General features: G+C 50.8%; 1 protein-coding gene across 11 annotated transcripts in view; it reads right to left on the bottom strand.

The window, feature by feature from the left end:
- LOC148474522 (uncharacterized) overlaps positions 1-26,909 on the bottom strand; it is a 174,684-nt gene that overhangs the window by 36,581 nt on the left and 111,194 nt on the right. The gene's annotated exons all lie outside the window — the stretch shown is intronic.

Below are 26,909 nucleotides of genomic sequence, written 5' to 3'. Positions count from 1 at the left end.
GTACACGCCACACTGCAGCCTTCTACTCCCACCGTGCCCCAATGCCTGTACACCCCACACTGCAGCCTTCTACTCCCACCGTGCCCCAATACCTGTACACCCCACACTGCAGCCTTCTACCCCCACTGTGCCCCAATGCCTGTACACCCCACACTGCAGCCTTCTACTCCCACCGTTCCCCAATGCCTGTACACCCCACACTGCAGCCTTCTACTCCCACCGTGCCCCAATGCCTGTACACCCCACACTGCAGCCTTCTACTCCCACCGTGCCCCAATGCCTGTACACCCCACACTGCAGCCTTCCACTCCCACCGTGCCCCAATGCCTGTACACCCCACACTGCAGCCTTCCACTCCCACCGTGCCCCAATGCCTGTACACCCCACACTGCAGCCTTCTACTCCCACCGTGCCCCAATGCCTGTACACCCCACACTGCAGCCTTCCACTCCCACCGTGCCCCAATGCCTGTACACCCCACACTGCAGCCTTCCACTCCCACTGTGCCCCAATGCCTGTACACCCCACACTGCAGACTTCCACCCCCACTGTGCCCCAATGCCTGTACACCCCACACTGCAGCCTTCCACTCCCACCGTGCCCCAATGCCTGTACACCCCACACTGCAGCCTTCTACTCCCACCGTGCCCCAATGCCTGTACACCCCACACTGCAGCCTTCCACTCCCACTGTGCCCCAATGCCTGTACACCCCACACTGCAGCCTTCTACTCCCACCGTGCCTCAATGCCTGTGAAATCCAGGTGTGTGCTCTAATCTCTCTGGCTTTTCACATTTAACAAAGTACAAGTTACATGATGTATATTCAATTATATCAAGTTATAAACCCCTTATACCCCTTACACTCCCTCCCCCTCACGGGTGGTCTGTCTCTCAGACTGAAAACCTCCATTGTGTTACTGTGGAGACGGTATATTATAAAACCATACTGCTCTGATATCTGCTCCCTGGCTGTGTGTGTGTTTGGAGTCGCTGCACATACATGGGGGGAGAGAGCCAGGCTGCTCTGATATCTGCTCCCTGGCTGTGTGTTTGGAGCCTCTGCACATACATGGGGGGAGAGAGCCAGGCTGGACTGATATCTGCTCCCTGGCTGTGTGTTTGGAGCCTCTGCACATACATGGGGGGAGAGAGCCAGGCTGGACTGATATCTGCTCCCTGGCTGTGTGTTTGGAGCCGCTGCACATACATGGGGGGAGAGAGCCAGGCTGGACTGATATCTGCTCCCTGGCTGTGTGTTTGGAGCCTCTGCACATACATGGGGGGAGAGAGCCAGGCTGGACTGATATCTGCTCCCTGGCTGTGTGTGTTTGGAGCCGCTGCACATGAATGGGGGGAGAGAGCCAGGCATGACTGATATCTGCTCCCTGGCTGTGTGTTTGGAGCCTCTGCACATACATGGGGGGAGAGAGCCAGGCTGGACTGATATCTGCTCCCTGGCTGTGTGTTTGGAGCCTCTGCACATACATGGGGGGAGAGAGCCAGGCTGGACTGATATCTGCTCCCTGGCTGTGTGTTTGGAGCCGCTGCACATACATGGGGGGAGAGAGCCAGGCTGGACTGATATCTGCTCCCTGGCTGTGTGTTTGGAGCCTCTGCACATACATGGGGGGAGAGAGCCAGGCTGGACTGATATCTGCTCCCTGGCTGTGTGTGTTTGGAGCCGCTGCACATGAATGGGGGGAGAGAGCCAGGCTGGACTGATATCTGCTCCCTGGCTGTGTGTTTGGAGCCGCTGTACATACATGAGGGGGGAGAGCCAGGCTGGACTGATATCTGCTCCCTGGCTGTGTGTTTGGATCCGCTGCACATACATGGGGGGAGAGAGCCAGGCTGCTCTGATATCTGCTCCCTGGCTGTGTGGTTGGATCCGCTGTACATACATGGGGGGAGAGAGCCAGGCTGCTCTGATATCTGCTCCCTGGCTGTGTGTTTGGAGCCGCTGCACATACATGGGGGGAGAGAGCCAGGCTGCTCTGATATCTGCTCCCTGGCTGTGTGTTTGGATCCGCTGTACATACATGGGGGGAGAGAGAGCCAGGCTGCTCTGATATCTGCTCTCTGGCTGTGTGTTTGGAGCCTCTGCACATACATGGGGGGAGAGAGCCAGGCTGGACTGATATCTGCTCCCTGGCTGTGTGTTTGGAGCCTCTGCACATACATGGGGGGAGAGAGCCAGGCTGGACTGATATCTGCTCCCTGGCTGTGTGTTTGGAGCCGCTGTACATACATGGGGGGAGAGAACCAGGCTGGACTGATATCTGCTCCCTGGCTGTGTGTTTGGATCCGCTGTACATACATGGGGGGAGAGAGCCAGGCTGGACTGATATCTGCTCCCTGGCTGTGTGTTTGGAGCCGCTGCACATACATGGGGGGAGAGAGCCAGGCTGGACTGATATCTGCTCCCTGGCTGTGAGCCGCTGCACATACATGGGGGGAGAGAGCCAGGCTGGACTGATATCTGCTCCCTGGCTGTGTGTTTGGAACCGCTGCACATACATGGGGGGAGAGAGCCAGGCTGGACTGATATCTGCCCCATGGCTGTGTGTGTGTTTGGATCCGCCGCACATACATGGGCTAGAGCCAGGCTGGACTGATATCTGCTCCCTGGCTGTGTGTTTGGAGCCGCTGCACATACATGGGGGGAGAGAGCCAGGCTGCTCTGATATCTGCTCCCTGGCTGTGTGTTTGGAGCCGCTGCACATACATGGGGGGAGAGAGCCAGGCTGGACTGATATCTGCTCCCTGGCTGTGTGTTTGGATCCGCTGTACATACATGGGGGGAGAGAGAGCCAGGCTGCTCTGATATCTGCTCTCTGGCTGTGTGTTTGGAGCCTCTGCACATACATGGGGGGAGAGAGCCAGGCTGGACTGATATCTGCTCCCTGGCTGTGTGTTTGGAGCCTCTGCACATACATGGGGGGAGAGAGCCAGGCTGGACTGATATCTGCTCCCTGGCTGTGTGTTTGGAGCCGCTGTACATACATGGGGGGAGAGAACCAGGCTGGACTGATATCTGCTCCCTGGCTGTGTGTTTGGATCCGCTGTACATACATGGGGGGAGAGAGCCAGGCTGGACTGATATCTGCTCCCTGGCTGTGTGTTTGGAGCCGCTGCACATACATGGGGGGAGAGAGCCAGGCTGGACTGATATCTGCTCCCTGGCTGTGAGCCGCTGCACATACATGGGGGGAGAGAGCCAGGCTGGACTGATATCTGCTCCCTGGCTGTGTGTTTGGAACCGCTGCACATACATGGGGGGAGAGAGCCAGGCTGGACTGATATCTGCCCCATGGCTGTGTGTGTGTTTGGATCCGCCGCACATACATGGGCTAGAGCCAGGCTGGACTGATATCTGCTCCCTGGCTGTGTGTTTGGAGCCGCTGCACATACATGGGGGGAGAGAGCCAGGCTGCTCTGATATCTGCTCCCTGGCTGTGTGTTTGGAGCCGCTGCACATACATGGGGGGAGAGAGCCAGGCTGGACTGATATCTGCTCCCTGGCTGTGTGTTTGGAACCGCTGCACATACATGGGGGGAGAGAGCCAGGCTGGACTGATATCTGCCCCATGGCTGTGTGTGTGTTTGGATCCGCCGCACATACATGGGCTAGAGCCAGGCTGGACTGATATCTGCTCCCTGGCTGTGTGTTTGGAGCCGCTGCACATACATGGGGGGAGAGAGCCAGGCTGCTCTGATATCTGCTCCCTGGCTGTGTGTTTGGAGCCGCTGCACATACATGGGGGGAGAGAGCCAGGCTGGACTGATATCTGCTCCATGGCTGTGTGTGTGTTTGGATCCGCTGCACATACATTGGGGGGGGGGTTGGAGAGCCAGGCTGGACTGATATCTGCTCCCTGGCTGTGTGTTTGGATCCGCTGCACATACATGGGGGGAGAGAGCCAGGCTGGACTGAGCTGTCACTAAGAATTAATTCCCGGTCACGGCCCAGGTCAGGAAAATGTCAGGACGCTCCTTCTGAAATCCGCAATGTGAATGGCAGCGCATCAGACAGACTCTCCAAGGGCCCCGGAACACAGGGCCACATCCTCACCATACAACTTTCCTAAACAACTTTTACTCATTGCAAGTCAGACTAATTACATCTGACATTTAAAGGGACTAAAAGGAAAAAATGTGTACGAGTGTTCATTCTAGGACTGTACTACACTTCTATGACGGTGCTAGTAAGCCTACTTGTATTATTAACCATAGTTTGTCTTCTCTTCCCCATGACTACTATTCTTCCCAGAGTGCTTGGGTCCTAGCGGCCAGGGAAGGGACAGCATAGTGGTCAGCGTATAATGAGATGTGAACAGGACTGGGAAGGGAGACTAATAGGTAGCACATCGTGGTGCCAGGCACAGAGCAATGCAAATAAAGAATCACAGCTACAGTTCCATTCATTGCCATCTGCAACATATTCTTCCTAATTGCCCATTCTCCAATCTATATGTTTAAAGTCGTTCAATTCTCTAGGATGCAGCATGGAGAGAGGGTTACACCATGGCGACCTGCGCAGTCCTGGATACTCAGACCCCCATGACACAGACTGGGAATTCCATGAGAGATCACCATCACTTATGCCTGGAGTGGAGATACCCCACCTGCCGTTGTGACAGACAGGGGACATCGCTGCTGTGAGATCACTATAGCTTATGCCTGGAGCGGAGATACCCCACCTGCCGTTGTGACAGACAGGGGACATCGCTGCTGTAAGCGAGATCACTATGCATGGAGCGGAGATACCCCACCTGCCGTTGTGACAGACAGGGGACATCGCTGCTGTGAGATCACTATCGCTTATGCCTGGAGCGGAGATACCCCACCTGCCGTTGTGACAGACAGGGGACATCGCTGCTGTGAGTGAGATCACTATAGCTTATGCCTGGAGCGGAGATACCCCACCTGCCGTTGTGACAGACAGGGGACATCGCTGCTGTAAGTGAGATCACTATGCCTGGAGCGGAGATACCCCACCTGCCGTTGTGACACACAGGGGACATCGCTGCTGTGAGTGACATCACTATAGCTTATGCCTGGAGCGGAGATACCCCACCTGCCGTTGTGACAGACAGGGGACATCGCTGCTGTAAGTGAGATCACTATGCATGGAGCGGAGATACCCCACCTGCCGTGGTGACAGACAGGGGACATCGCTGCTGTGAGTGACATCACTATAGCTTATGCCTGGAGCGGAGATACCCCACCTGCCCTTGTGACAGACAGGGGACATCGCTGCTGTAAGTGAGATCACACTATGAGAAGGCTGACCCCCTTATATCCCCAAGGTGGTCCCATACAGAGGCCTTCCTCCTATACCCAGCTAAGGTACAAGGGAATGGGCAATGTCAGGCATATGACAGACCGGTGTCAGGAAAATACCTGGAGTCTTTACAGCTAACTGATCATACTACATGTAAGACCACACTGTACACGTAACATGCTCTGCAAATACCCCACAACACAGGAAAAAGGACAATAAGGTAAAGAAGCATACACAGCAAGGCCAGGGACTGGACATATAATCTTATATACATATTACACAGCAAGGCCAGGGACTGGACATATAATCTTATATACATATTACGCAGCTGCACCAGTCCCAACCCCAGCTTGCAGTCTATAGCCTACCACACAAAAGACTCAAGACCCAGTGCAAGCATGTGGAGAACACACAAACTCCACACAGACCATACACCCTGGCTGACATTGAACCCATAACCCCAGTGCTGTGAGGCAGGAATGCTGACCAGACATGTACAGCTAGAATCATACCCTGTACAGAAGATGAGCCCATCAGCGCTGTAGGGCATTTAACCCTATGAGTTGTCTCCAGTGAAAGGACGGCTCCAGTAAGTCAGACATACCCCATCTAACCCCAGACCAGTCACTCGCAGCAGTTACACGATCCCCTATCCTAAGCACAGAACCTGCTAAATTACTAGTTAATATAATTACCCAATTCCTTCCCCAGAGTCTCAGCTACCTAGGACTCCCGAGGAAGCCGCCAAGCGGATGACGCGCTCTCTCATTACCCTTATGCCTCGGATGTCAGCACATAACTGTAATTAGAGGACGGACACTCAAGGTGCCTACACACATAGCGATGTGCTCACAATCCCACCATGTGTACGATTCCCCCCTGAACTCTCCCCGGCAGTCGTGGGCACGATTTGGTCTGAAACAGCTGCCAATGTGACACACGATCTATCGTGCCTCCTAAACTATCCAGTGCATCCTGCCTCCTAACTACTCCAGTGCATCCTGCCTCCTAAACTATCCAGTGCAGCGTGCCTCCTAACTATCCAGTGCAGCGTGCCTCCTAACTATCCAGTGCAGCGTGCCTCCTAACTACTCCAGTGCAGCGTGCCTCCTAACTACTCCAGTGCATCGTGCCTCCTAACTACTCCAGTGCATCGTGCCTCCTAAACTATCCAGTGCATCGTGCCTCCTAAACTATCCAGTGCATCGTGCCTCCTAAACTATCCAGTGCATCGTGCCTCCTAAACTATCCAGTGCATCGTGCCTCCTAAACTATCCAGTGCATCGTGCCTCCTAAACTATCCAGTGCATCGTGCCTCCTAAACTATCCAGTGCATCGTGCCTCCTAAACTATCCAGTGCATCGTGCCTCCTAAACTATCCAGTGCATCGTGCCTCCTAAACTATCCAGTGCATCGTGCCTCCTAAACTATCCAGTGCATCGTGCCTCCTAAACTATCCAGTGCATCGTGCCTCCTAAACTATCCAGTGCATCGTGCCTCCTAAACTACTCCAGTGCATCGTGCCTCCTAACTACTCCAGTGCATCGTGCCTCCTAACTACTCCAGTGCATCGTGCCTCCTAAACTATCCAGTGCATCGTGCCTCATAAACTATCCAGTGCATCGTGCCTCCTAAACTATCCAGTGCATCGTGACTTGAGATGGTCAGATCTGCCCTACAGCACGGCAGATCTGAAGAAGCGATGTGCGACCTGCGGGGACGCGCATCGCATTGTGATCGTGCGTGGGGACTCACGATTTGGGCATATTTTACATGATCTGTCGTTCCGATGCGTCGGAATCGGCCAGATCGGGTAAAATATCACCATGTGTGTAGGCATCTTGAGAATACAACCAGGCAGAATAACCTGCGGATGTGGACGTACCTTCTCCCGCACACAATGTGGCCCTGGATCTCTCCATCATCATCTGATCTCGCTGTTACTCTATAATGGAAGCAGCGCTTGTAGAGGCAGAAGGCCGCGATTTGACCGCAGAGGATGGTTATCCGATACAAGTATTAGCGCGCGTCACTTCAGACAGGACGTGCAGCACATTGCCATACAGACGCAGGTAGTGTCCCCCCACTAATGTGGACGGTTCCACTCTAAGATAATGGTTGACAACAGAGTTTCCCAAACTCTGCCATTACAGTCCATGTTTTAAGGATATGCATGTTTGAGCACAGGTGACTTAATTAGTACCTCAGTCGATTTGATTTAACCGTCTGGACTTAAGCATGGATATCCTTAAAACCTGGACTGTAATAGCGGAGTTTGGAGACCTAGCTTACAAGGATGCTGGCATGCACTCCACCTCTTCACCACTGGATGGCCCCATTTCACTTGGGATTCAACCCATGAACGTCCGCTCTATCACATCATCTCCATGAGAACCAGGTCAGCAGCTGCGGTGGGCTAGGTGGGGTGCACATCAGCAGCTGCGGTGGGCTAGGTGGGGTGCACATCAGCAGCTGCGGTGGGGTGCACATCAGCAGCTGCGGTGGGGTGCACATCAGCAGCTGCGGTGGGGTGCACATCAGCAGCTGCGGTGGGGTGCACATCAGCAGCTGCGGTGGGGTGCACATCAGCAGCTGCGGTGGGGTGCACATCAGCAGCTGCGGTGGGCTAGGTGGGGTGCACATCAGCAGCTGCGGTGGGCTAGGTGGGGTGCACATCAGCAGCTGCGGTGGGCTAGGTGGGGTGCACATCAGCAGCTGCGGTGGGCTAGGTGGGGTGCACATCAGCAGCTGCGGTGGGCAATGAAGGCTGAAACGCTGTGAATTGGCAGCTATACACTTTGGGGATGGAGAGTTGTTATAGAAATAGGAGGTATCACTCCATAGGTTTAGGTATTACTGGATAAATGTGAGGGCATGTTCCTGGTCATCATAGCATAGTATAAAGCTTATTCCTACTAAACATTTGGTGAGTAGGGTTACAAGTAATGAGGGGGTAAGTACAAGGTGCAGGGTGCTAGAATGAACACCTAGTACACACATACACTGAGTAAAGTGGTTTGCTGACAGGCGGGTGTATCATACGGCAATTCGGCGAGGTTTAGGGAAAGATGATAGCGTTGGACATGCAGAAAGGAGAAAGCCGGGATATTGGCTGCAAACCTGAAACCATCATCATCATCATAACATTAATCCTCAGACTCCCACCTGACCAGATACAGAGATATGTGCAGGGGGATAAGTGCTGACAATGGGGGCGATTCAATTCAGTGCGCTGTGTGGTCGAAGAATGCCGGTTATCGCGCCTTAACAAGGGTGTTAAGGCGCGGTAACCGGCATTCTCTGACCAAAGTTCTGGGCGCGCGGCTTTTAGCGTCGCGCTGTGCAGAAAGAGTCGCACACCCGACACTTTGGTCGGATTTCTCTTCGCAACCCTAGGGGCGGTGCGAGAAGAAATCCTTAGCACGCCCAAACAGCATGGTGTATTGAACAGCTTCGGGAGTCCCTCCCGTCGCTATTCTATAGCGCGTTGAATTGAATTCCCCCCAATGACTGCTGCTCTGTTGGCATTTCCATGTGACATTATTGCCGTGCAGGTGTTGTACAGGCTGAGTCTCCCACATCCAAATATTCAGAAATACAGAATGTTGTCAGATAGTGAAATTTTTGCTTTTTGAAGGATCAATGTATAGAAACTTTGTTTAAGACAGACATTTAAAATATTGTATAAAATGACCTGTATGGCTGTGTGTATAAGGTGTATATGGAACATAAATGAATTTCATGTATGTACACAAACTTAATTTGAGCCACAAAATATAGAATATATTGTATAAATGACCTACAGGCTGTGTGTATAAGCTGTATATATATAACAAATTAATTCTGTGTTGGGGATGGGATTTGGGTCCCATTACCAAGATATTACATTACGGTATGCAAATATTCCAAAATACGGAATATTCCGATATCCAAAATACCCCTGGTCCCAAGCATTTTGCATATGGGAGACTCAACCTGTATAGGCAAATCTAAGCTGGCATATTGCGGTTTTGATTTGCAGATAGTGCATACACCAGCCTTTGACCCTTGCTGGGTGTGATTATGTTACTTCTTGTGGACCTGAGTATCCATGGCTAAAATCTCGCTCATTAATTTAGTCACAATATCCCCAAAGTAATCATTAAGGGTGTAAATGTTTGGCAGAAGATACACGGAAACGTAGGTACCGGTAAAGATGTTACAGTTATTTTTACTGGAGAACAGCACCACGGGCAGGGATTCACCCAGGATGAGCCCCTTCCAAAGCTTACATCAGATAACAGTTGATGGAGCCATCGATGGCTCCTGGACACTGCACACGCTGACCCTGGTATTAATGCTAGGCATTCAGCAGGTGCACTGGTGGCCCACGTACCCATCCACTGCACACGCTGACCCTGGTATTAATGCTAGGCATTCAGCCAGGTGCACTGGTGGTATCTGTACCTATCCACTGCACACGCTGACCCTGGTATTAATGCTAGGCATTCAGCAGGTGCACTGGTGGCCTCCATACCCACCCACTGGCACCCAGACACTGCACCGTAGCAGTCTTCCCCCCCCCCCCCCCCGGTCTCCTGTGGCCATAGCCGTCTCCCCCCCCCCGGTCTCCTGTGGCCGTAGCCGTCTAAAGGTCTCCTGTGGCCGTAGTAGTCTACCCCCCGATCTCCCGTGGCCGTAGCAGTCTCCCCCCCCCCCCCCCCCCACAGTCTCCCGTGGCCGTAGCCGCCGACCCCCCCCCCATGGTCTCCCATGGCCTCAGCAGTCTCCTCCACCACCCCCCCTTCCGGACTCCCGTGGCCATCTCCCATGACCGTAGCCGTCTCCCCCCCCCCGGACTCCCGTGGCCGTAGCCGTCTATATGGTGTCCAGAGTCTTCCATGGAGGGAGGAATAACTTACTGCACCAATTTCTATTATCTATTAAGGTCTCCTCTTCATATTTAACATTACAGCTCCCTTGTTCAAAGAAATGGTCTGAATGGTATGTATTACTGTATTACTGCAAATGTGCATAGTGTGTGACGGCACTGACATGGGGATGCAGTCAGGAAGCCGATTGTCAAAATGCCGACCACCGGCTTCCCGACTGTCAAATCCCGACAGGGTAATAATGACAGGCGTCAAAATCCCGACCCGTCATTATACTTACGCCGGGAGCCCGACGGCCAGCATACCGAACGATGGATATATGACGGACGGCGGCAGCAGGGGGGTAAAAAGGGGGGGGTAGGTTAGGGACTCCCGAGGGGGGGGACGGACGGACGACTTAGGGTTAGGCACCACCCCCCCGTCCCCGGGAGGGTTAGGCAAGGGCAGTGGTTCTCAAAACTCGGTCCTCAGGACCCCACAGTGTTCACTTTTTGCAGGTCACCCAGCAGGTGCACAGGTGTATTCATTACTCACTGACACATTTTAAAAGATCTACAGGTGCAGCTATTTCACTGGTAATTATGTGAAGAGACCTGCAAAACGTGCATTGTTTGGGGTCCTGAGGACCGAGTATGAGAACCTGTGGGCTAGTGCAAAGGGGGGGGGGGTTTAGGGTTAGGCGCCCCCCCGGGAGACTTCGGTTTAAGCTGTGGGGACGGGGACGGGGGGGTTAGGTCAAGGCACCCCCTAAGGGAGGATTAGGGTTGGTGAGGGGGGGGCAGGGTTAGTTATACTTACCGGATCCCCTGTCGGGATCCTCACTACCGCCGGTCTTCCGACATCGGGATTCATGTCAGGGGCAGGATGCTCGCCAACATGTTTATGCAACAATGATTCTTTTGTTGGAGTGGCCACCAGGGAGTCTTCCTGCGGCCATGCAGCCATTCGACGGTTACTGTAACTTGTGTTCAAATCCTAATTTCAGCCCAGTGTTCACTGTGCCCAGATGCTAACTCATTAATATGTAATACTGCGGGGTCTGTAACAGGAAAGGTATGTCCTGAGGACTACCCAGAGGAGACACTAGCTATACACAAGTATGAGTGCTCGCCCATTGGCACAGCCAACTCTAGTGATGATTAGATGGCTCCATGCAGTCTACCCCTCTTCCTGATTGTCCATCCTGCCCAAGTCATGGTTAGGGGTGGGGGGTAGACGACCCTATATAAATGGCACGTTACTCTATTCCTGGGGTATGCATTCTCACATTCCATCACTAGCCCAGAGTAGAGCTACATGTGAGCAGCACTATTCCGAAGACCCTGTACAAACGCCTATTATCTGATGTAATCCTGCAACCTACAGATAAGAGCTGAACTCTAATCCCCTTCCCGGCTGTCCTGCGCTGAACCCGGCGTCCTGAATCACCGCGCTTGCTGCTGTCCTGATCCGTAGTAAGCGCTCAGGAAGATCCAGCCACAGTGACCAGCAAAGAGGCGCTGCAGCAGCAACACAACATTAGGAAGTCAGCGGTTGCAGGTGTGGAGGAAAGAACGTGGTGGTGGCAGGAGGTGGCACATCCTGCCAGCTGCACATAGTAAATACCCCAAGCACTGGTACCTTTACTGGACAGGCAGAACAATGAGGACACGTCTACCCAACTTCTCTATGTGGCTACTTCTTCTGGATTTTATGCTGACCTTATAAATGATATATTAGATTCTTATCTACATCTGTCACTAATGTAACGCAGCTCCCGGGTACGGGCGTTTTATTTGGTAGAATTATCCATTTCTACTCCATTTTGGTCTCTAAGAAGTGAATAGCTCAGGACACGATGCGGCCAGCACAGAGATCTGTGACCTTCTATTGTTAGAATGACTGAATGGGAGCAGAGATCAGGTTCTGCTGTGTACAACAGAATAACCCGACACACAGCAATAAGCTGTAACTGCACCAAGCCGCCAATCCGTACACACAGCAATAAGCTGTAACTGCACCAATCCGTACACACAGCAATAAGCTGTAACTGCACCAATCCGTACACACAGCAATAAGCTGTAACTGCACCAAGCCACCAATCTATACACACAGCAATAAGCTGTAACTACACCAAGCCACCAATCCATACACACAGCAATAAGCTGTAACTACACCAAGCCACCAATCCATACACACAGCAATAAGCTGTAACTACACCAAGCCACCAATCTATACACACAGCAATAAGCTGTAACTGCACCAAGCCACCAATCTATACACACAGCAATAAGCTGTAACTGCACCAAGCCACCAATCTATACACACAGCAATAAGCTGTAACTGCACCAATCCATACACACAGCAATAAGCTGTAACTGCACCAATCCGTACACACAGCAATAAGCTGTAACTGCACCAATCCGTACACACAGCAATAAGCTGTAACTGCACCAATCCGTACACACAGCAATAAGCTGTAACTGCACCAATCCGTACACACAGCAATAAGCTGTAACTGCACCAATCCATACACACAGCAATAAGCTGTAACTGCACCAATCCGTACACACAGCAATAAGCTGTAACTGCACCAATCCGTACACACAGCAATAAGCTGTAACTGCACCAAGCCACCAATCCGTACACACAGCAATAAGCTGTAACTGCACCAATCCGTACACACAGCAATAAGCTGTAACTGCACCAAGCCACCAATCTATACACACAGCAATAAGCTGTAACTGCACCAATCCATACGCACAGTAATAAGCTGTAACTGCACCAAGCCACCAATCTATACACACAGCAATAAGCTGTAACTGCACCAATCCATACACACAGCAATAAGCTGTAACTGCACCAATCCGTACACACAGCAATAAGCTGTAACTGCACCAATCCGTACACACAGCAATAAGCTGTAACTGCACCAAGCCGCCAATCCGTACACACAGCAATAAGCTGTAACTGCACCAATCCGTACACACAGCAATAAGCTGTAACTGCACCAATCCGTACACACAGCAATAAGCTGTAACTGCACCAATCCGTACACACAGCAATAAGCTGTAACTGCACCAATCCGTACACACAGCAATAAGCTGTAACTGCACCAATCCGTACACACAGCAATAAGCTGTAACTGCACCAATCCGTACACACAGCAATAAGCTGTAACTGCACCAATCCGTACACACAGCAATAAGCTGTAACTGCACCAATCCGTACACACAGCAATAAGCTGTAACTGCACCAATCCGTACACACAGCAATAAGCTGTAACTGCACCAAGCCGTACACACAGCAATAAGCTGTAACTGCACCAAGCCGTACACACAGCAATAAGCTGTAACTGCACCAAGCCACCAATCTATACACACAGCAATAAGATGTAACTGCACCAAGCCACCAATCCATACACACAGCAATAAGCTGTAACTGCACCAAGCCACCAATCCGTACACACAGCAATAAGCTGTAACTGCACCAAGCCACCAATCTATACACACAGCAATAAGCTGTAACTACACCAAGCCACCAATCTATTCACACAGCAATAAGCTGTAACTGCACCAATCTATACACACAGCAATAAGCTGTAACTGCACCAAGCCACCAATCTATACACACAGCAATAAGCTGTAACTACACCAAGCCACCAATCCATACACACAGCAATAAGCTGTAACTACACCAAGCCACCAATCTATACACACAGCAATAAGCTGTAACTGCACCAAGCCACCAATCCGTACACACAGCAATAAGCTGTAACTGCACCAAGCCACCAATCCGTACACACAGCAATAAGCTGTAACTGCACCAAGCCACCAATCTATACACACAGCAATAAGCTGTAACTGCACCAATCTATACACACAGCAATAAGCTGTAACTGCACCAAGCCACCAATTTATACACACAGCAATAAGCTGTAACTGCACCAAGCCACCAATCTATACACACAGCAATAAGCTGTAACTGCACCAATCTATACACACAGCAATAAGCTGTAACTGCACCAAGCCACCAATCTATACACACAGCAATAAGCTGTAACTACACCAAGCCACCAATCCATACACACAGCAATAAGCTGTAACTGCACCAAGCCACCAATCTATACACACAACAATAAACTGTAACTGCACCAATCTATACACACAGCAATAAGCTGTAACTGCACCAAGCCACCAATCTATACACACAGCAATAAGCTGTAACTGCACCAAGCCACCAATCTATACACACAGCAATAAGCTGTAACTACACCAAGCCACCAATCCATACACACAGCAATAAGCTGTAACTGCACCAAGCCACCAATCTATACACACAACAATAAACTGTAACTGCACCAATCTATACACACAGCAATAAGCTGTAACTGCACCAAGCCACCAATCTATACACACAGCAATAAGCTGTAACTGCACCAAGCCACCAATCTATACACACAGCAAATCTATTGTCAGGTCAATATGACATTTCTTATTATACAGCTACACCCTGACCCGTCCGGATATTCCAAAATTACAGTTTATGGGGTCAACCCAATAAGGTGCGAGATGCGGTTTTCTCGGAATTCATTGTGTAATACAAATAACTCGCACTAAACCAGTCAGAGTGAATTCGCATTTTTCCATTCGAGAGATGAAAGGGAAAATATTTATTTTAAGGTTAAAAAGTCAGGACATCAGGCTGAACCCCTTTGGACACCCCCCTAACGACTAATAGGCAATTGGAAGTTAACAATTAGCTTAATTAGTCCAATAATTACATATTTATTGGGGAAAAAAATAAAATAAAAAAAAGATAGCCTCATATTACCCCAAAATTAACTTTTCCGTTAGTTTAGGCACCCCAAATGTAATTACAATATTTTAATTGAAAAATTATTGTTTATCAATTTTTTTATTACAAATATTTCAAAGTGCCCTTAAAGTACCCCAAAGTCTTCTATTCTCCTACTTTTTTCTGCATTTTTGTTTCATTAGTTTGAGATTAAACGAAGGTGATTGGCATTTAAAAAAGAAAAAAAAAGCAAACAAAAATTAAAAAACACCCCACACAAAACAGCAATTAGACACCATTTAAAGACCTTCAGTACTTTACTAATGCCCACAGCCAGCCTTCCATACGGTCCTGCTAACGAAATGACCTATTTTGGTGGGGGTCCAGGATGGTCTCCCCACTTTTTCATGCACTTCTCTCTCATCGCATTTGGCAGTCAATTCCCAAACCTCCGCTGCGAGTAGCGTGAATAGGCAATTTTTAATCGCATTCAAGAATTCTCGGGAGGAGCGCATTGGTGCGAAGTCTGCGCGTTTCATGAAAAACTCGCTACTCGCAATTCACACCTAATTGGATTGACTCCCATATGTTACAAAATATAACCACTTTTTGTTACATTTCAAAATCTGTGCTCAGCACCAGCTCCCGAAACCGGATCTCAACTTTTGAGACAGATACGTTTCCAGAGGCTGTCTGTAGACCCAACTACTCATTCCCATCCCCCCCATGCCGACACCTGAGCCTCCGCAAGCTATCAGCAGCAAGTTATTACCTATACAAGCACTAACAAAAAGGTACCAACACAATGCAGTAGAAGACACCAGAGACAGCACCACCGAACAAGAGAGATAAATACATAGAACAGTCCCAATGCCGGCAGCGAGTACGGCCACCAGGAGAGGGAGTGTAATGTCGCCTGTACCGTAGGAGCGTGTGGTCTAACAATAGCTCAATGGAGGTAAACGCGCAGCTTCCGTATGTGAATAAGTAGCCCCTGGTGAATACCCCGGCAGCCATACATTTTCCCTTACACTGCCCTTTGGCCTGGCATACACATGACAGGTTACAGATGGTTATGGGCACAGATTCCATGGGCAGCACTCAGAGACAGTCCGTGCAGCAGCAGCAGCAGGTAACCTGAGCCGCACTCGGGGGTCAGTAATACCCCAAATCGCTCAGCACAACATCTGCAGCTCTCACCCACTAAACTGGATCTAAGAGCACTGAACACGTGTAACACGCACATTACAGCTAATGCAACAACAAACATCACCACGTTCTAATGCACACCTGGGAGTGCCGAGAAGGACGGGCGCCTTTCATCAGGGTCACTGTAAGAGCAGGGATTTAGGTCCTTGCCAATATGGAGTTAAATATGACCATGGCTTTCATTGTGGGAATGACACCAGCATATAGAGACCCGGGTTTGCTGCACATATGAAAAGACACCAAGATAATTTACGCAGCGTACAAAGTGGCCATAATAAACCTGTAAATAAGCGACTACATCGTCAACACTTGTGCTCTCCGACAGAGGCCCAAGATGCTTGGACGTGGAAACCTACCTTTCCAGATGGGTTGACCTTGAGGGGAGGATGGGGATACATTAACATGGGTGACATCCAGTCTTGCCTCATCCAAGACAATCCCTGAGGACCCCTCTAGGGTCCCGACATGCACAGCCTTCTCCTCGCCTTTCTTACCCACCGGCTCACCCCATGGGGCACTGACTAGATGGGTCTCCTGATGGAACTCACCCCTCTCACCAACACTTGTTTCCGGGATCTTGTCCAACTTTGCCAGATGCATCTCTGGGGCCAGGAGTTCCTGGCTGGTGAAGAGAGGCCCATCGTTTCCTTTAGCTTCCCTGGTGCCAATAGGCTCCTTTGTGCGAGAGGCAGAGAACCCACTGAGCTCCTCTCGGCTGCAGAACTCGTACCCTGCCGTCTGTTCTTCTGCCACAGTCATGGACCTTTTCATGGAGTTTGCTTGTTTTTTTGGCTGAGCCGTTTGGCTGTAGTTCAAGCCAGCAGGTGGTGATGTCAGCGCACTGTTCTCTAGGGCTCCCGGAGTCTCCGGATACTTGTCAGCAATGTTGGCAGTTAGAGGAACCGCCAAGTGCGAGCACTCAGACATCGCCCGCCTTATCGCCTTCCTCTGATATGAAGTTCTATCGAGTAAAGGGCAATCGAGCAGACTGTCATCTGTGTCCACAGTAAATCCATCCTCATCTAGGTCACAAGTGCTATTGGCTGGGTCGGGTTTAATGTCCTCCTGGGCGAGTTCCACCAATGTCATTGGTGGCTCGCAGTTGGAACCTGGCATTTGGAGAGCGCACCCATTCTTAATGCGGTCGCCTGCGACCCCCGTGTCGGACCAGGAACACCTCTCTTTATTATAGGGATTATCAGCAGGCTGGAAGGGGTTACATTTTGGATTCCAAACACTATCCTCATGGTTCAGGAGCGACTTCTCCAGCTCGTTCTCGTAAGCGGCCAAACCAAACAGCTCCTGCTCCCGTTGACGGATGGGCTCCAGGCTGGATCTATTCGCCGCTTTTTCATGGTCTGTGATCGCTTGGATTTGATCAAAATCATGAAAGTTTTGTTGAGGTCCATCTGAAGCCAGAAGCTCCGCAGTCTTGGAGCAGGTGAACGGCTCTGTTAGAAAAGGAAGGCCGCCGAAATCCGGATTGGATAGGACTTGGTTGCACTTGCTCTGCCCATCACATTCCATCTTCTCCTTGGGTCCTAGCTGCAGGCTTTTGTCTAGTTTTGTCTCAAAGAAGCACAGCTTATCCTCGTCCGTGAAGCCAGCGTTCTTGTTAAGCCCCTCTTTCAGTTTCCCTTCTGTGTTGACGTTTAGACCGATCTCGTTAAGCTTCCCCTCCGTCCTCTGCCACTCGTACTCCGCTTTGGAGCAATCTCTCTGGGGCTCGGTGCTAGGGATGCCATCTGGGTTCCGGGCATTGCACAGCTGGTTGTATTCAGAGAAAGCTGGGGGCTGCTGATTTGAGAACGACATTTTTTTTTTTCCTGCTTCGCTCGTCCTGGTTACTGCAGAGAATGAGACAGCCTCGCTCTGTGACATCACATCTGGTCCTCGCTCTCTCCATGGGAATTATTCTCTCCACCTACCGATCCTCCCCCTACAGGCTGACAACACGCTGGGAGGGAGACCCAACCATCATCCCAATGGTCTCTGCACAACACCGTACGCTGGTCGCACGATGACCTTCTAATGAATGATATTTCATTATCAAGCCTGGCCACTAAGAAATACACTGTCTGATTAGTACACGCGCTACAGACTTCTAGAGCGCGGGAATGCGCAATGGGACGATTACCGTTCGGAATATAAAGACTTTGCAAGAAATAACACTATGAATTAATGGTCTTCAAATACATCATGCATTAAAAGTTTAGCATATTTAGTTTAGGGGGCAATGGCCTCAATGTGCGTTTGTTCTTCACCTATAAGCCGGACAAATCTGTAGAGACAATTATGAATGATACATCTTGTGCTTTCTAGGAAGGAGTTTCAATGGGCGAATACAGGTGAGGAGTCGTCGTCGTATAACAGAACCAGGGCTGGAATCTACAAACGCTGATAAAAGGGGGAGGATAAAATACATGGATCTGATCATAGACGAGCATTTAATAGACAATTAGAAGCACACTGGGTACAGGGTCTCCCTGCGGCAGCGTGCATCCTGCTTAAGGATTGCTCCTGTATAGATCGAGGACTATGGATTTCTCCTTGGTAAAAAATACCTTATAAATAGAACCTCGTTGTACTTTATCCAGCGCGAAAGCTGCAGCCACTGTAGCAACAGACGCAAAAGAAAAAAGTAAATGCAAATACAGATCCGTCCACTCATTATATTCACAATTTAATCAGCAAAGTAAAATAGATTGTAAGGAGCAGCCTAAGAGCAATGTCCATGTACCAGGCTGTAGCGGTGCGCGTTCACAACGGGTCTAAATCATGAAATGGTGAATTCTCCTTACAGTATTTTATATCGTGTTCACCAAGCGCTGAATTGTAACAACGCTCTCTCATTTCGGAGAAGAACAATAAATAAAATGATACTTAAAATTAAGTTCTCTAAACGAAGGGCTCTGTAGCTATAATTAGCAGGGTTACAGACCACGTTTAATGAATGTGCAAAATAAAACAATACATAATAGAACAGGTGTGGTCACAGGATTTAGGTTAATTACCGGCAGTTACATGAGCATTAGGCAAAGGTATGACACCCCCCCCACCAGGTGCAGCGTTTCCATGTAACACCACAGGATCGCGAATTGTATGTACGGAAGAAATGGGGGATCTGGAAATCCCAGCGTCACCCAACGATCAGTGTGAGTCAGACGTGACCTGGGTTCTGTGGCCACGCGTTACACCAACAGTAACCGATATTACTGCGGGGTCAGGGGGAAACGGTCCTGCTATAGGTAAGTAATGGGGTATCTGATCAATTAGTACACACTAAAAAGGTCGACATCAGAAGGTTGACACATTCTGGTCATTACATGGTCATTAGATCGATCATCTCTTTACTGACTGGCAAAATTCAGAAGCAGCTGAACCTTTTGGTGTCGACCTTTTCACAGTCGATCTTTCACCCCACACATTACACTGCGTTATTAATGGAGCTGCAGGCTGGCAGACTATTCCTATGGACCCCTACCTAGCCCCTGTGAGGTCTGGCAAAGGACTCGTACATGGCAGCAGCTATAGAATACGGCTGGAGAAGGTCTCTCACTGGGATACACCTGAGCTGGGAGTCTGTGGATATAGGACAATGTGATCAGTCTCTCAGTGACTGTACGTTACATCTAATTACACCACACAGACAGAGCCCCCTACTGTGCCCACGGCTCCGGCCAGACCTACTTCCAGCAGGCCCCCCGAAGTGACGGACGGCTCCAACCACAGACCCTCCTCCGGCCATTTCTGCCATAAGACGCTGCTATTCTGGGATACGTAGCAATGGATTAGCAGTCGTGCGCCCGGACACATTGGAATTTACGCTGGAAGAGAAATCTCTCCGTGGACCGCGCTCTGCCATGACCCAAGCATTCAGTACATGTGCATTAGGCCGTACAATGCTGCGTTCCCAGGTTACATTACAGCCATATGGCCGCCGTACAACCCTACGACATACTGTCCCGGCATCATAACGCCTAACCTACAACATACAGCCCAGTGTGTGACTCTACACCATCCTACAAAAGGTTTCATACACCCTCCTCAGCAATTCACAAACCTAGATTGTGCTCATGCATCGGCTAATACCTTATTTATAATCTGCTTGTACTGGTATGCATATCGTACATGGAACGCATTGCACAAGCACCACTGTAACCAGCAATATGGACTCCTCTTGGTAATAGACAAACACTGCCTTATGTCATTCCCAGCCCAGACCTGCCCGGGCACCAGGGGATTGCTGAATGGATGCAATATACCCCAGGCCTGCCCACCACCAGGGGATTGCTGAATGGATGCAATATACCCCAGGCCTGCCCACCACCAGGGGATTGCTGAATGGATGCAATATACCCCAGGCCAGCCCAGCCACCAGGGCATTGCTGAATGGATGTAATATACCCCAGTCCTGCCCGGCCACCAAGGGATTGCTGAATGGATGCAATATACCCCAGACCTGCCCAGCCACCAGGGGATTGCTGAATGGATGCAATATACCCCAGACCTGCCCGGCCACCAGGGGATTGCTGAATGGATGCAATATACCCCAGACCTGCCCGGCCACCAGGGGATTGCTGAATGGATGCAATATACCCCAGACCTGCCCGGCCACCAGGGGATTGCTGAATGGTTGCAATATACCCCAGACCTGCCCAGCCACCAGGGGATTGCTGAATGGTTGCAATATACCCCAGACCTGCCCACCACCAGGGGATTTGCTGAATGGATGCAATATACCCCAGACCTGCCCGGCCACCAGGGGATTGCTGAATGGATGCAATATACCCCAGACCTGCCCAGCCACCAGGGGATTGCTGAATGGATGCAATATAAACCAGACCTGCCCGTGCAATAATGCCACTGAGTAATCGAAGCATATTTCTGGAGAAGGGGTAACATCTAATTCCTTCCTGGAGCTCAGGGGTTAAACCACAGCCTAGACCTGTCCAAACAGCAGAGCGCGATTCTACAGCGATGCTATTTTTAATCTGCTATTTTTTACCCTCATTGAACACTCTCCTTCCTCTCCCCGCATCTCACATTCACATTTTGTGATCCTATTCGGAAACTCTCGCTGGTTTCCAAGGCAACAGTGGTACATCAGGGTAATGAGGGGGATCGGTAACAGGCAGTTACATCTAATTACAAGTTATTAGTAAATGCACAGATCTGTTAAACGTAGGAATCTGGAGCAATCAAAGAGCCGCTATCTTAGGGGAACCTCAATTTCCTGCATTCAGTAGCTGGTCAGGAACCAAATCCCACCGTAACCAGACCATGAATCATTATGGGGTCTATTTACTAAGCTGTTAGGAGATAAAGTGCCAGCCAATCAGCTCCTAACTGCCATGTCACAGGCTGTGTTTGAAAAATGACAGAAGCCGATTGGCTGGTACCATATCATCATTCACTTTTATCCTAACACTGCTTAGTGACTAGACCCCTGTATCAGAGGAAACATTATATAGGCATAGCCACACTTTATACAGCAGATATGAATACGGTAAGTGACGTCTATGTTGGGTCCATGTGACTGAAGGACATAACGGGAAGAAGCAGAAAGTTTGATCATTTCAGAGTTTCATGAGGACAGAAATATAAAGTGACAACATCCCTTATGGAGAAGGCACTATACCAGCTCGTTATAAACGTGTAGGTTCTTACAGCGTAAAGGGAGCGATAGAGCCAGCAGCTGCCCAAAGGCTTAAACCACCCACAGAAAACAATTCTTATATAAAGCAGAACATTCACTACACAGTATAACCACTATGTAACAGCCTGCTGCCATACACACCGTGGTACCCTCACCTACACACTGCATGTCCACTATGTAACAGCCTGTGCCATACACACCGTGGTACCCTCACCTACACACTGCGTGTCCACTATGTAACAGCCTCTGCCATACACACCGTGGTACCCTCACCTACACACTGCGTGTCCACTATGTAACAGCCTGTGCTATACACAACGTGGTACCCTCACCTACACACTGCGTGTCCACTATGTAACAGCCTGAGCCATACACACCGTGGTACCGTCCCCTACACACTGCGTGTCCACTATGTAACAGCCTCTGCCATACACACCATGGTACCGTCCCCTACACACTGCGTGTCCACTATGTAACAGCCTGCTGCCATACACACCGTGTGTCCACTATATAACAGCCTGCTGCCATATACAACGTGGTACCGTCCCCTACACACTGCGTGTCCACCATGTAACAGCCTGTGCCATACACACCGTGGTACCGTCCCCTGCACACTGTGTGTCCACTATGTAACAGCCTGTGCCATACACACCGTGGTACCGTCCCCTACACACTGCGTGTCCACTATGTAACAGTCTGCTGCCATACACACCGTGGTACCGTCCCCTACACACTGCGTGTCCACTATGTAACAGCCTGCTGCCATACACACCGTGGTACCGTCCCCTACACACTACGCGTCCACTATGTAACAGCCTGAGCCATACACACCGTGGTACCGTCCCCTACACACTGCGTGTCCACTATGTAACAGCCTCTGCCATACACACCGTGGTACCCTCACCTACACACTGCGTGTCCACTATGTAACAGCCTGAGCCATACACACCGTGGTACCGTCCCCTACACACTGCGTGTCCACTATGTAACAGCCTCTGCCATACACACCATGGTACCGTCCCCTACACACTGCGTGTCCACTATGTAACAGCCTGTGCTATACACACCGTGGTACCCTCACCTACACACTACGTGTCCACTATGTAACAGCCTGCTGCCATACACTGTGTGTCCACTATATAATAGCCTGCTGCCATATACACCGTGGTACCGTCCCATACACACTGCGTGTCCACTATGTAACAGCCTGCTGCCATACACACCGTGGTACCATCCTACATACTGCGTGTCCACTATGTAACAACCTGCTGCCATACACACCGTGGTATCCTCACCTACACACTGCGTGTCCACTATGTAACAGCCTGCTGCCATACACACCGTGGTACCCTCACCTACACACTGCGTGTCCACTATGTAACAGCCTCTGCCATACACACCGTGGTACCGTCCCCTACACACTGCGTGTCCACTATGTAACAGCCTGCTGCCATACACACCGTGGTACCATCCTACATACTGCGTGTCCACTATGTAACAACCTGCTGCCATACACACCGTGGTACTGTCCCCTACACACTGCGTGTCCACTATGTAACAGCCTGCTGCCATACACACCGTGGTACCCTCACCTACACACTGCGTGTCCACTATAACAGCCTCTGCCATACACACCATGGTACCGTCCCCTACACACTGCGTGTCCACTATGTAACCGCCTGCTGCCATACACACCGTGTCTCCACTATATAACAGCCTGTGCCATACACACCGTGGTACCCTCACCTACACACTGCGTGTCCACTATGTAACAGCCTGCTGCCATACACACCGTGTGTCCACTATATAACAGCCTGCTGCCGTATACACCGTGGTACCGTCCCATACACACTGCGTGTCCACTATGTAACAGCCTGCTGCCATTCACACCGTGGTACCATCCCCTACACACTGCGTGTCCACTATGTAACAGCCTGTGCCATACACACCGTGGTACCATCCTACATACTGCGTGTCCACTATGTAACAACCTGCTGCCATACACACCGTGGTACCGTCCCCTACACACTGCGTGTCCAGCCGGCTGCCATACACACCGTGGTACCATCCTACACACTGCGTGTCCACTATGTAACAGCCTGCTGCCATATACAACGTGGTACCGTCCCCTACACACTGCGTGTCCACCATGTAACAGCCTGCTGCCATACACACCGTAGTACCGTCCCCTACACACTGCGTGTCCACTATGTAACAGCCTGCTGCCATGCACACCGTGGTACCGTCCCATACACACTGCGTGTCCACTATGTAACAGCCTGTGCTATACACACCGTGGTACCCTCACCTACACACTGTGTCCACTAATTAACAGCCTGCTGCCATACACACCGTGTCCACTATATAACAGCCTGCTGCCATACACACCGTGGTACCCTCACCTACACACTACGTGTCCACTATGTAACAGCCTGCTGCCATACACACCGTGTGTCCACTATATAACAGCCTGCTGCCATATACAACGTGGTACCGTCCCCTACACACTGCGTGTCCACCATGTAACAGCCTGTGCCATACACACCGTGGTACATTCCCCTACACACTGCGTGTCCACTATGTAACAGTCTGCTGCCATACACACCGTGGTACCGTCCCCTGCACACTGTGTGTCCACTATGTAACAGCCTGTGCCATACACACCGTGGTACCATCACCTACACACTGCGTGTCCACTATGTAACAGCCTGCTGCCATACACACCGTGTGTCCACTATATAACAGCCTGCTGCCGTATACACCGTGGTACCGTCCCATACACACTGCGTGTCCACTATGTAACAGCCTGCTGCCATTCACACCGTGGTACCATCCCCTACACACTGCGTGTCCACTATGTAACAGCCTGTGCCATACACACCGTGGTACCATCCTACATACTGCGTGTCCACTATGTAACAACCTGCTGCCATACACACCGTGGTACCGTCCCCTACACACTGCGTGTCCACTATGTAACAACCTGCTGCCATACACAACGTGGTACCATCCCCTACACACTGCGTGTCCAGCCGGCTGCCATACACACCGTGGTACCATCCTACACACTGCGTGTCCACTATGTAACAGCCTGCTGCCATATACAACGTGGTACCGTCCCCTACACACTGCGTGTCCATGTAACAGCCTGCTGCCATACACACCGTAGTACCGTCCCCTACACACTGCGTGTCCACTATGTAACAGCCTGCTGCCATACACACCGTGGTACCGTCCCATACACACTGCGTGTCCACTATGTAACAGCCTGTGCTATACACACCGTGGTACCGCCCCCTACACACTGTGTGTCCACTAATTAACAGCCTGCTGCCATACACACCGTGTGTCCACTATATAACAGCCTGCTGCCATACACACCGTGGTACCCTCACCTACACACTACGTGTCCACTATGTAACAGCCTGCTGCCATACACACCGTGTGTCCACTATATAACAGCCTGCTGCCATATACAACGTGGTACCGTCCCCTACACACTGCGTGTCCACCATGTAACAGCCTGTGCCATTCACACCGTGGTACCATCCCCTACACACTGCGTGTCCACTATGTAACAGCCTGTGCCATACACACCGTGGTACCATCCTACATACTGCGTGTCCACTATGTAACAACCTGCTGCCATACACACCGTGGTACCGTCCCCTACACACTGCGTGTCCACTATGTAACAACCTGCTGCCATACACAACGTGGTACCATCCCCTACACACTGCGTGTCCAGCCGGCTGCCATACACACCGTGGTACCATCCTGCACACTGCGTGTCCACTATGTAACAGCCTGCTGCCATATACAACGTGGTACCGTCCCCTACACACTGCGTGTCCATGTAACAGCCTGCTGCCATACACACCGTAGTACCGTCCCCTACACACTGCGTGTCCACTATGTAACAGCCTGCTGCCATACACACCGTGGTACCGTCCCATACACACTACGTGTCCACTATGTAACAGCCTGTGCTATACACACCGTGGTACCGCCCCCTACACACTGTGTGTCCACTAATTAACAGCCTGCTGCCATACACACCGTGTGTCCACTATATAACAGCCTGCTGCCATACACACCGTGGTACCCTCACCTACACACTACGTGTCCACTATGTAACAGCCTGCTGCCATACACACCGTGTGTCCACTATATAACAGCCTGCTGCCATATACAACGTGGTACCGTCCCCTACACACTGCGTGTCCACCATGTAACAGCCTGTGCCATACACACCGTGGTACCGTCCCCTACACACTGCGTGTCCACTATGTAACAGTCTGCTGCCATACACACCGTGGTACCGTCCCCTACACACTGCGTGTTAACTATGTAACAACCTGCTGCCATACACAACGTGGTACCATCCCCTACACACTGCGTGTCCAGCCGGCTGCCATACACACCGTGGTACCATCCTACACACTGCGTGTCCACTTTGTAACAGCCTGCTGCCATATACAACGTGGTACCGTCCCCTACACACTGCGTGTCCATGTAACAGCCTGCTGCCATACACACCGTAGTACCGTCCCCTACACACTGCGTGTCCACTATGTAACAGCCTGCTGCCATACACACCGTGGTACCGTCCCATACACACTGCGTGTCCACTATGTAACAGCCTGTGCTATACACACCGTGGTACCGCCCCCTACACACTGTGTGTCCACTAATTAACAGCCTGCTGCCATACACCGTGTGTCCACTATATAACAGCCTGCTGCCATACACACCGTGGTACCCTCACCTACACACTACGTGTCCACTATGTAACAGCCTGCTGCCATACACACCGTGTGTCCACTATATAACAGCCTGCTGCCATATACAACGTGGTACCGTCCCCTACACACTGCGTGTCCACCATGTAACAGCCTGTGCCATACACACCGTGGTACCGTCCCCTACACACTGCGTGTCCACTATATAACAGCCTGCTGCTAAACATCCTGCTATGGGTTTACATACAAAGTGACCGGTTCCACGTACGTAACCACCATGTAAATATATGGGCACACAGGGGCGTTAGGTGAGCAGCACAGAGCCTGCATGGGGTATCTTGTCTGACCAATTATGAGAAGAGGACA

The sequence above is a fragment of the Taudactylus pleione genome, unplaced genomic scaffold, assembly GCF_031769625.1.
Source record: "Taudactylus pleione unplaced genomic scaffold, aTauple2 ptg000838l, whole genome shotgun sequence".
Taxonomy (NCBI): domain Eukaryota; kingdom Metazoa; phylum Chordata; class Amphibia; order Anura; family Myobatrachidae; genus Taudactylus; species Taudactylus pleione.
The sequence above is the reverse complement of the archived record's forward strand: the minus strand, read 5'-3'. Positions and strand labels throughout refer to the sequence as shown.